Source organism: Halichoeres trimaculatus, unplaced genomic scaffold, assembly GCF_033239565.1.
Source record: "Halichoeres trimaculatus isolate MK-OKI-2021-1 unplaced genomic scaffold, fHalTri1.1 fHalTri1_scaffold_7, whole genome shotgun sequence".
In the NCBI taxonomy this organism is placed as follows: Eukaryota; Metazoa; Chordata; class Actinopteri; order Labriformes; family Labridae; genus Halichoeres; species Halichoeres trimaculatus.
In genome coordinates this window covers 6,946,062-6,955,529 of record NW_027437185.1, presented here as the reverse complement: position 1 = coordinate 6,955,529, position 9,468 = coordinate 6,946,062, and the positions used below count along the sequence as shown (strand labels likewise).

At 53.5% G+C, this 9,468-nt stretch overlaps 22 non-coding genes across 22 annotated transcripts; 5 read left to right on the top strand and 17 right to left on the bottom strand.

Moving 5' to 3' along the window:
* Nucleotides 1-267: 267 nt before the first annotated feature.
* Nucleotides 268-349, bottom strand: trnas-gcu (transfer RNA serine (anticodon GCU)). The gene has a single exon. It is a non-coding gene; the product is annotated as a tRNA-Ser (tRNA).
* Nucleotides 350-496: 147 nt separating this feature from the next.
* Nucleotides 497-569, top strand: trnaa-agc (transfer RNA alanine (anticodon AGC)). Its single transcript has one exon. It is a non-coding gene; the product is annotated as a tRNA-Ala (tRNA).
* A 549-nt stretch (nt 570-1,118) lies between these two features.
* On the bottom strand, nt 1,119-1,200 carry trnal-aag (transfer RNA leucine (anticodon AAG)). Its single transcript has one exon. It is a non-coding gene; the product is annotated as a tRNA-Leu (tRNA).
* Nucleotides 1,201-1,682: 482 nt separating this feature from the next.
* Nucleotides 1,683-1,764, bottom strand: trnal-uag (transfer RNA leucine (anticodon UAG)). The gene has a single exon. It is a non-coding gene; the product is annotated as a tRNA-Leu (tRNA).
* Nucleotides 1,765-1,972: 208 nt separating this feature from the next.
* trnam-cau (transfer RNA methionine (anticodon CAU)) lies at nt 1,973-2,044 on the bottom strand. The gene has a single exon. It is a non-coding gene; the product is annotated as a tRNA-Met (tRNA).
* A 320-nt stretch (nt 2,045-2,364) lies between these two features.
* Nucleotides 2,365-2,446, bottom strand: trnas-gcu (transfer RNA serine (anticodon GCU)). Its single transcript has one exon. It is a non-coding gene; the product is annotated as a tRNA-Ser (tRNA).
* A 147-nt stretch (nt 2,447-2,593) lies between these two features.
* On the top strand, nt 2,594-2,666 carry trnaa-agc (transfer RNA alanine (anticodon AGC)). The gene has a single exon. It is a non-coding gene; the product is annotated as a tRNA-Ala (tRNA).
* A 539-nt stretch (nt 2,667-3,205) lies between these two features.
* On the bottom strand, nt 3,206-3,287 carry trnal-aag (transfer RNA leucine (anticodon AAG)). The gene has a single exon. It is a non-coding gene; the product is annotated as a tRNA-Leu (tRNA).
* A 482-nt stretch (nt 3,288-3,769) lies between these two features.
* trnal-uag (transfer RNA leucine (anticodon UAG)) lies at nt 3,770-3,851 on the bottom strand. The gene has a single exon. It is a non-coding gene; the product is annotated as a tRNA-Leu (tRNA).
* Nucleotides 3,852-4,059: 208 nt separating this feature from the next.
* trnam-cau (transfer RNA methionine (anticodon CAU)) lies at nt 4,060-4,131 on the bottom strand. The gene has a single exon. It is a non-coding gene; the product is annotated as a tRNA-Met (tRNA).
* A 320-nt stretch (nt 4,132-4,451) lies between these two features.
* Nucleotides 4,452-4,533, bottom strand: trnas-gcu (transfer RNA serine (anticodon GCU)). The gene has a single exon. It is a non-coding gene; the product is annotated as a tRNA-Ser (tRNA).
* A 147-nt stretch (nt 4,534-4,680) lies between these two features.
* trnaa-agc (transfer RNA alanine (anticodon AGC)) lies at nt 4,681-4,753 on the top strand. The gene has a single exon. It is a non-coding gene; the product is annotated as a tRNA-Ala (tRNA).
* Nucleotides 4,754-5,302: 549 nt separating this feature from the next.
* Nucleotides 5,303-5,384, bottom strand: trnal-aag (transfer RNA leucine (anticodon AAG)). The gene has a single exon. It is a non-coding gene; the product is annotated as a tRNA-Leu (tRNA).
* A 481-nt stretch (nt 5,385-5,865) lies between these two features.
* On the bottom strand, nt 5,866-5,947 carry trnal-uag (transfer RNA leucine (anticodon UAG)). Its single transcript has one exon. It is a non-coding gene; the product is annotated as a tRNA-Leu (tRNA).
* Nucleotides 5,948-6,155: 208 nt separating this feature from the next.
* On the bottom strand, nt 6,156-6,227 carry trnam-cau (transfer RNA methionine (anticodon CAU)). Its single transcript has one exon. It is a non-coding gene; the product is annotated as a tRNA-Met (tRNA).
* A 320-nt stretch (nt 6,228-6,547) lies between these two features.
* Nucleotides 6,548-6,629, bottom strand: trnas-gcu (transfer RNA serine (anticodon GCU)). The gene has a single exon. It is a non-coding gene; the product is annotated as a tRNA-Ser (tRNA).
* A 147-nt stretch (nt 6,630-6,776) lies between these two features.
* Nucleotides 6,777-6,849, top strand: trnaa-agc (transfer RNA alanine (anticodon AGC)). The gene has a single exon. It is a non-coding gene; the product is annotated as a tRNA-Ala (tRNA).
* Nucleotides 6,850-7,398: 549 nt separating this feature from the next.
* On the bottom strand, nt 7,399-7,480 carry trnal-aag (transfer RNA leucine (anticodon AAG)). Its single transcript has one exon. It is a non-coding gene; the product is annotated as a tRNA-Leu (tRNA).
* Nucleotides 7,481-7,961: 481 nt separating this feature from the next.
* On the bottom strand, nt 7,962-8,043 carry trnal-uag (transfer RNA leucine (anticodon UAG)). The gene has a single exon. It is a non-coding gene; the product is annotated as a tRNA-Leu (tRNA).
* Nucleotides 8,044-8,251: 208 nt separating this feature from the next.
* trnam-cau (transfer RNA methionine (anticodon CAU)) lies at nt 8,252-8,323 on the bottom strand. Its single transcript has one exon. It is a non-coding gene; the product is annotated as a tRNA-Met (tRNA).
* Nucleotides 8,324-8,643: 320 nt separating this feature from the next.
* On the bottom strand, nt 8,644-8,725 carry trnas-gcu (transfer RNA serine (anticodon GCU)). Its single transcript has one exon. It is a non-coding gene; the product is annotated as a tRNA-Ser (tRNA).
* Nucleotides 8,726-8,872: 147 nt separating this feature from the next.
* trnaa-agc (transfer RNA alanine (anticodon AGC)) lies at nt 8,873-8,945 on the top strand. The gene has a single exon. It is a non-coding gene; the product is annotated as a tRNA-Ala (tRNA).
* Nucleotides 8,946-9,468: the final 523 nt, after the last annotated feature.

The window sequence follows — 9,468 nt, the reverse complement described above, 5'->3', positions numbered from 1 at the left end:
TTTTTTCACTGAGAAGGGGAAGATCAAAAGAGGCCTACAAACAGACTGGTGCGGTAGAGCTCAAGGAACACAGCGGCCCCCATTTCTGACCTGCCTTAGCTCCTGTTAACTTGCAAAGAAGAGGCTGGCCGGTTGTTTGGCAGAAGACAGTGCTCCTACAACAGCGCAAGAGTGGAAGATTCCACAGGTGGTGCGGATGGGCTCCAGAAAAGCCAGCGGGCTTCAAGCACCCAGCTCATCTGTTGACACGCCAGCATAAAGTCTGCGCGACGAGGATAGGATTCGAACCCACGCGTGCAGAGCACAATGGATTAGCAGTCCATCGCCTTAACCACTCGGCCACCTCGTCAACGAGGGCCCTGCAAATTCAGAGCAACGCACGTGGCTTTTATTTTTTCTTTTCTCTTCTCCTCTCTTCTTTTCTCTTCACCACAACACAAGGAAGCTTGAAGCTCACTGGCATTTTGCCACACTGCCTGGACAGCACATGCACTGTGGGGAATTAGCTCAAATGGTAGAGCGCTCGCTTAGCATGCGAGAGGTAGCGGGATCGATGCCCGCATTCTCCAGGAGACTTGATTTTACTTTGCTTTGCTTTGCTTTGCTGCCCTACCAGACAAGAAGGCCTGGTGTGAAGAAACTTGAGACACTGGACGTGGGCTGGATGGACAGAAAGAAATGCTGCGCTTTGAGTCAGCAAATACTTTGTGCTGAGTCACGAGGCTTCCTGAAATGATCTTGCCCACTCAAGCAGTAGAGCACCGTTTGGTCATGCTTCTGAGACAGGTCCTGGGCTTTTCGCGTTCCCCACCGCACTTGGCCCCTGGTTGTGTTGATGTGCCATGGAAACGGGAATCCGTCCTGCTGGAGCGGCTGTTTTCCCTGCATTGGGTCGATTCCAGAGGCCAGAGAAAGTCCCAAAAAGGTGGCAGCAGTCACAATTTGATCAGCCCTAGCATGGTGTGCCCTGTCCCTGACTCTCTCTCCCTCTGCTGTCCTGCCAGACACTGAGGAGCCAAAAGGTTGCGCTGCTGGAGAGAAGCCTGAAACGGTCCAAGTGCTGACCTTTTGAAGAGGGCAAATTTTTGGACAGGTCATCTCCCAAGGAGAAGGCCTCATGGCAGTGGTGGGATTTGAACCCACGCCTCCTGAGAGACTGGAGCCTTAATCCAGCGCCTTAGACCACTCGGCCACACTACCTTGCGCCGCCAAACTAGGCCTGGGAGGAGTGTGGGGCAGGCTGTCTTGGGAAGTTTCATCAGTGAGCGGGAACTTGGAGCTTGGGTCAACACGGGGGGGGTCAAACATTGATTTTGCCCAGGCAAATCATGGAGCAAAAAGCTTATTGGCTTAAGCTTTTCATCAGCTCAGTTTTGACTTGTACTTGCATGAGCCAGGGGAAAAAGTTCACCGCAAGTTGTTCAACTAGCTTGTGGCACATTTCCCGAGGTTCCAGAGCTTTTGTGACACACTCTGACTGGGGACCATCGGCATGGCTGCAGTGTACACCAATCACCCCAGTGTCCTTGACTCTGGGATCAAGGGACTTGGCTTCGATTAGCTCTTGTCCAATGAATCTGCTCTCTCTTACTGTAGGTGATATCAGGAGGCACCGCAGTTCTCGGGCCAAGAGTGTACACTGGCAAAGCCAGTGCCCTGCGGAGACAGTTAGGGCGGTCAAATGGCAGTGGTGGGATTTGAACCCACGCCTCCTGAGAGACTGGAGCCTAAATCCAGCGCCTTAGACCACTCGGCCACACTACCCTCCTGCGTGCAGGGGGACTGTTGCGCAGAGTATCTTGAGATGTTTCACTGCTGAGCAGGAGGTTGCAAGTAGCGGCAGAGGTTGCAAGTAGCTGCAATCAAAGTTCATTCAGCTGCAGCACCGTTGCCTGTCATGTGCAAAACACAATTGACGGGGTCTGACTCAAAGGACACGGCACGGAGCCAAAGTGGAGGCTGCCCACTCAGATAGCAGAGGATGGTTTCGATCCATCGACCTCTGGGTTATGGGCCCAGCACGCTTCCGCTGCGCCACTCTGCTCTGCTCTCTAGAGGCTCTGGGCCACCCGCCTTGCTGCTGCTGTGTGATTTTCTTTTTTTCACTGAGAAGGGGAAGATCAAAAGAGGCCTACAAACAGACTGGTGCGGTAGAGCTCAAGGAACACAGCGGCCCCCATTTCTGACCTGCCTTAGCTCCTGTTAACTTGCAAAGTAGAGGCTGGCCGGTTGTTTGGCAGAAGACAGTGCTCCTACAACAGCGCACGAGTGGAAGATTCCACAGGTGGTGCGGATGGGCTCCAGAAAAGCCAGCGGGCATCAAGCACCCAGCTCTTCTGTTGACACGCCAGCATAAAGTCTGCGCGACGAGGATGGGATTCGAACCCACGCGTGCAGAGCACAATGGATTAGCAGTCCATCGCCTTAACCACTCGGCCACCTCGTCAACGAGGGCCCTGCAAATTCAGAGCAACGCACGTGGCTTTTATTTTTTCTTTTCTCTTCTCCTCTCTTCTTTTCTCTTCACCACAACACAAGGAAGCTTGAAGCTCACTGGCATTTTGCCACACTGCCTGGACAGCACATGCACTGTGGGGAATTAGCTCAAATGGTAGAGCGCTCGCTTAGCATGCGAGAGGTAGCGGGATCGATGCCCGCATTCTCCAGGAGACTTGATTTTACTTTGCTTTGCTGCCCTACCAGACAAGAAGGCCTGGTGTGAAGAAACTTGAGACACTGGACGTGGGCTGGATGGACAGAAAGAAATGCTGCGCTTTGAGTCAGCAAATACTTTGTGCTGAGTCACGAGGCTTCCTGAAATGATCTTGCCCACTCAAGCAGTAGAGCACCGTTTGGTCATGCTTCTGAGACAGGTCCTGGGCTTTTCGCGTTCCCCACCGCACTTGGCCCCTGGTTGTGTTGATGTGCCATGGAAACGGGAATCCGTCCTGCTGGAGCGGCTGTTTTCCCTGCATTGGGTCGATTCCAGAGGCCAGAGAAAGTCCCAAAAAGGTGGCAGCAGTCACAATTTGATCAGCCCTAGCATGGTGTGCCCTGTCCCTGACTCTCTCTCCCTCTGCTGTCCTGCCAGACACTGAGGAGCCAAAAGGTGGCGCTGCTGGAGAGAAGCCTGAAACGGTCCAAGTGCTGACCTTTTGAAGAGGGCAAATTTTTGGACAGGTCATCTCCCAAGGAGAAGGCCTCATGGCAGTGGTGGGATTTGAACCCACGCCTCCTGAGAGACTGGAGCCTTAATCCAGCGCCTTAGACCACTCGGCCACACTACCTTGCGCCGCCAAACTAGGCCTGGGAGGAGTGTGGGGCAGGCTGTCTTGGGAAGTTTCATCAGTGAGCGGGAACTTGGAGCTTGGGTCAACACGGGGGGGGTCAAACATTGATTTTGCCCAGGCAAATCATGGAGCAAAAAGCTTATTGGCTTAAGCTTTTCATCAGCTCAGTTTTGACTTGTACTTGCATGAGCCAGGGGAAAAAGTTCACCGCAAGTTGTTCAACTAGCTTGTGGCACATTTCCCGAGGTTCCAGAGCTTTTGTGACACACTCTGACTGGGGACCATCGGCATGGCTGCAGTGTACACCAATCACCCCAGTGTCCTTGACTCTGGGATCAAGGGACTTGGCTTCGATTAGCTCTTGTCCAATGAATCTGCTCTCTCTTACTGTAGGTGATATCAGGAGGCACCGCAGTTCTCGGGCCAAGAGTGTACACTGGCAAAGCCAGTGCCCTGCGGAGACAGTTAGGGCGGTCAAATGGCAGTGGTGGGATTTGAACCCACGCCTCCTGAGAGACTGGAGCCTAAATCCAGCGCCTTAGACCACTCGGCCACACTACCCTCCTGCGTGCAGGGGGACTGTTGCGCAGAGTATCTTGAGATGTTTCACTGCTGAGCAGGAGGTTGCAAGTAGCGGCAGAGGTTGCAAGTAGCTGCAATCAAAGTTCATTCAGCTGCAGCACCGTTGCCTGTCATGTGCAAAACACAATTGACGGGGTCTGACTCAAAGGACACGGCACGGAGCCAAAGTGGAGGCTGCCCACTCAGATAGCAGAGGATGGTTTCGATCCATCGACCTCTGGGTTATGGGCCCAGCACGCTTCCGCTGCGCCACTCTGCTCTGCTCTCTAGAGGCTCTGGGCCACCCGCCTTGCTGCTGCTGTGTGATTTTCTTTTTTTCACTGAGAAGGGGAAGATCAAAAGAGGCCTACAAACAGACTGGTGCGGTAGAGCTCAAGGAACACAGCGGCCCCCATTTCTGACCTGCCTTAGCTCCTGTTAACTTGCAAAGTAGAGGCTGGCCGGTTGTTTGGCAGAAGACAGTGCTCCTACAACAGCGCACGAGTGGAAGATTCCACAGGTGGTGCGGATGGGCTCCAGAAAAGCCAGCGGGCATCAAGCACCCAGCTCTTCTGTTGACACGCCAGCATAAAGTCTGCGCGACGAGGATGGGATTCGAACCCACGCGTGCAGAGCACAATGGATTAGCAGTCCATCGCCTTAACCACTCGGCCACCTCGTCAACGAGGGCCCTGCAAATTCAGAGCAACGCACGTGGCTTTTATTTTTTCTTTTCTCTTCTCCTCTCTTCTTTTCTCTTCACCACAACACAAGGAAGCTTGAAGCTCACTGGCATTTTGCCACACTGCCTGGACAGCACATGCACTGTGGGGAATTAGCTCAAATGGTAGAGCGCTCGCTTAGCATGCGAGAGGTAGCGGGATCGATGCCCGCATTCTCCAGGAGACTTGATTTTACTTTGCTTTGCTTTGCTTTGCTGCCCTACCAGACAAGAAGGCCTGGTGTGAAGAAACTTGAGACACTGGACGTGGGCTGGATGGACAGAAAGAAATGCTGCGCTTTGAGTCAGCAAATACTTTGTGCTGAGTCACGAGGCTTCCTGAAATGATCTTGCCCACTCAAGCAGTAGAGCACCGTTTGGTCATGCTTCTGAGACAGGTCCTGGGCTTTTCGCGTTCCCCACCGCACTTGGCCCCTGGTTGTGTTGATGTGCCATGGAAACGGGAATCCGTCCTGCTGGAGCGGCTGTTTTCCCTGCATTGGGTCGATTCCAGAGGCCAGAGAAAGTCCCAAAAAGGTGGCAGCAGTCACAATTTGATCAGCCCTAGCATGGTGTGCCCTGTCCCTGACTCTCTCTCCCTCTGCTGTCCTGCCAGACACTGAGGAGCCAAAAGGTTGCGCTGCTGGAGAGAAGCCTGAAACGGTCCAAGTGCTGACCTTTTGAAGAGGGCAAATTTTTGGACAGGTCATCTCCCAAGGAGAAGGCCTCATGGCAGTGGTGGGATTTGAACCCACGCCTCCTGAGAGACTGGAGCCTTAATCCAGCGCCTTAGACCACTCGGCCACACTACCTTGCGCCGCCAAACTAGGCCTGGGAGGAGTGTGGGGCAGGCTGTCTTGGGAAGTTTCATCAGTGAGCGGGAACTTGGAGCTTGGGTCAACACGGGGGGGTCAAACATTGATTTTGCCCAGGCAAATCATGGAGCAAAAAGCTTATTGGCTTAAGCTTTTCATCAGCTCAGTTTTGACTTGTACCTGCATGAGCCAGGGGAAAAAGTTCACCGCAAGTTGTTCAACTAGCTTGTGGCACATTTCCCGAGGTTCCAGAGCTTTTGTGACACACTCTGACTGGGGACAATCGGCATGGCTGCAGTGTACACCAATCACCCAAGTGTCCTTGACTCTGGGATCAAGGGACTTGGCTTCGATTAGCTCTTGTCCAATGAATCTGCTCTCTCTTACTGTAGGTGATATCAGGAGGCACCGCAGTTCTCGGGCCAAGAGTGTACACTGGCAAAGCCAGTGCCCTGTGGAGACAGTTAGGGCGGTCAAATGGCAGTGGTGGGATTTGAACCCACGCCTCCTGAGAGACTGGAGCCTAAATCCAGCGCCTTAGACCACTCGGCCACACTACCCTCCTGCGTGCAGGGGGACTGTTGCGCAGAGTATCTTGAGATGTTTCACTGCTGAGCAGGAGGTTGCAAGTAGCGGCAGAGGTTGCAAGTAGCTGCAATCAAAGTTCATTCAGCTGCAGCACCGTTGCCTGTCATGTGCAAAACACAATTGACGGGGTCTGACTCAAAGGACACGGCACGGAGCCAAAGTGGAGGCTGCCCACTCAGATAGCAGAGGATGGTTTCGATCCATCGACCTCTGGGTTATGGGCCCAGCACGCTTCCGCTGCGCCACTCTGCTCTGCTCTCTAGAGGCTCTGGGCCACCCGCCTTTCTGCTGCTGTGTGATTTTCTTTTTTTCACTGAGAAGGGGAAGATCAAAAGAGGCCTACAAACAGACTGGTGCGGTAGAGCTCAAGGAACACAGCGGCCCCCATTTCTGACCTGCCTTAGCTCCTGTTAACTTGCAAAGTAGAGGCTGGCCGGTTGTTTGGCAGAAGACAGTGCTCCTACAACAGCGCAAGAGTGGAAGATTCCACAGGTGGTGCGGATGGGCTCCAGAAAAGCCAGCGGGCATCAAGCACCCAGCTCTTCTGTTGACACGCCAGCATAAAGTCTGCACGACGAGGATGGGATTCGAACCCACGCGTGCAGAGCACAATGGATTAGCAGTCCATCGCCTTAACCACTCGGCCACCTCGTCAACGAGGGCCCTGCAAATTCAGAGCAACGCACGTGGCTTTTATTTTTTCTTTTCTCTTCTCCTCTCTTCTTTTCTCTTCACCACAACACAAGGAAGCTTGAAGCTCACTGGCATTTTGCCACACTGCCTGGACAGCACATGCACTGTGGGGAATTAGCTCAAATGGTAGAGCGCTCGCTTAGCATGCGAGAGGTAGCGGGATCGATGCCCGCATTCTCCAGGAGACTTGATTTTACTTTGCTTTGCTTTGCTTTGCTGCCCTACCAGACAAGAAGGCCTGGTGTGAAGAAACTTGAGACACTGGACGTGGGCTGGATGGACAGAAAGAAATGCTGCGCTTTGAGTCAGCAAATACTTTGTGCTGAGTCACGAGGCTTCCTGAAATGATCTTGCCCACTCAAGCAGTAGAGCACCGTTTGGTCATGCTTCTGAGACAGGTCCTGGGCTTTTCGCGTTCCCCACCGCACTTGGCCCCTGGTTGTGTTGATGTGCCATGGAAACGGGAATCCGTCCTGCTGGAGCGGCTGTTTTCCCTGCATTGGGTCGATTCCAGAGGCCAGAGAAAGTCCCAAAAAGGTGGCAGCAGTCACAATTTGATCAGCCCTAGCATGGTGTGCCCTGTCCCTGACTCTCTCTCCCTCTGCTGTCCTGCCAGACACTGAGGAGCCAAAAGGTTGCGCTGCTGGAGAGAAGCCTGAAACGGTCCAAGTGCTGACCTTTTGAAGAGGGCAAATTTTTGGACAGGTCATCTCCCAAGGAGAAGGCCTCATGGCAGTGGTGGGATTTGAACCCACGCCTCCTGAGAGACTGGAGCCTTAATCCAGCGCCTTAGACCACTCGGCCACACTACCTTGCGCCGCCAAACTAGGCCTGGGAGGAGTGTGGGGCAGGCTGTCTTGGGAAGTTTCATCAGTGAGCGGGAACTTGGAGCTTGGGTCAACACAGGGGGGTCAAACATTGATTTTGCCCAGGCAAATCATGGAGCAAAAAGCGTATTGGCTTAAGCTTTTCATCAGCTCAGTTTTGACTTGTACTTGCATGAGCCAGGGGAAAAAGTTCACCGCAAGTTGTTCAACTAGCTTGTGGCACATTTCCCGAGGTTCCAGAGCTTTTGTGACACACTCTGACTGGGGACCATCGGCATGGCTGCAGTGTACACCAATCACCCCAGTGTCCTTGACTCTGGGATCAAGGGACTTGGCTTCGATTAGCTCTTGTCCAATGAATCTGCTCTCTCTTACTGTAGGTGATATCAGGAGGCACCGCAGTTCTCGGGCCAAGAGTGTACACTGGCAAAGCCAGTGCCCTGTGGAGACAGTTAGGGCGGTCAAATGGCAGTGGTGGGATTTGAACCCACGCCTCCTGAGAGACTGGAGCCTAAATCCAGCGCCTTAGACCACTCGGCCACACTACCCTCCTGCGTGCAGGGGGACTGTTGCGCAGAGTATCTTGAGATGTTTCACTGCTGAGCAGGAGGTTGCAAGTAGCGGCAGAGGTTGCAAGTAGCTGCAATCAAAGTTCATTCAGCTGCAGCACCGTTGCCTGTCATGTGCAAAACACAATTGACGGGGTCTGACTCAAAGGACACGGCACGGAGCCAAAGTGGAGGCTGCCCACTCAGATAGCAGAGGATGGTTTCGATCCATCGACCTCTGGGTTATGGGCCCAGCACGCTTCCGCTGCGCCACTCTGCTCTGCTCTCTAGAGGCTCTGGGCCACCCGCCTTGCTGCTGCTGTGTGATTTTCTTTTTTTCACTGAGAAGGGGAAGATCAAAAGAGGCCTACAAACAGACTGGTGCGGTAGAGCTCAAGGAACACAGCGGCCCCCATTTCTGACCTGCCTTAGCTCCTGTTAACTTGCAAAGTAGAGGCTGGCCGGTTGTTTGGCAGAAGACAGTGCTCCTACAACAGCGCAAGAGTGGAAGATTCCACAGGTGGTGCGGATGGGCTCCAGAAAAGCCAGCGGGCATCAAGCACCCAGCTCTTCTGTTGACACGCCAGCATAAAGTCTGCGCGACGAGGATGGGATTCGAACCCACGCGTGCAGAGCACAATGGATTAGCAGTCCATCGCCTTAACCACTCGGCCACCTCGTCAACGAGGGCCCTGCAAATTCAGAGCAACGCACGTGGCTTTTATTTTTTCTTTTCTCTTCTCCTCTCTTCTTTTCTCTTCACCACAACACAAGGAAGCTTGAAGCTCACTGGCATTTTGCCACACTGCCTGGACAGCACATGCACTGTGGGGAATTAGCTCAAATGGTAGAGCGCTCGCTTAGCATGCGAGAGGTAGCGGGATCGATGCCCGCATTCTCCAGGAGACTTGATTTTACTTTGCTTTGCTTTGCTTTGCTGCCCTACCAGACAAGAAGGCCTGGTGTGAAGAAACTTGAGACACTGGACGTGGGCTGGATGGACAGAAAGAAATGCTGCGCTTTGAGTCAGCAAATACTTTGTGCTGAGTCACGAGGCTTCCTGAAATGATCTTGCCCACTCAAGCAGTAGAGCACCGTTTGGTCATGCTTCTGAGACAGGTCCTGGGCTTTTCGCGTTCCCCACCGCACTTGGCCCCTGGTTGTGTTGATGTGCCATGGAAACGGGAATCCGTCCTGCTGGAGCGGCTGTTTTCCCTGCATTGGGTCGATTCCAGAGGCCAGAGAAAGTCCCAAAAAGGTGGCAGCAGTCACAATTTGATCAGCCTTAGCATGGTGTGCCCTGTCCCTGACTCTCTCTCCCTCTGCTGTCCTGCCAGACACTGAGGAGCCAAAAGGTTGCGCTGCTGGAGAGAAGCCTGAAACGGTCCAAGTGCTGACCTTTTGAAGAGGGCAAATTTTTGGACA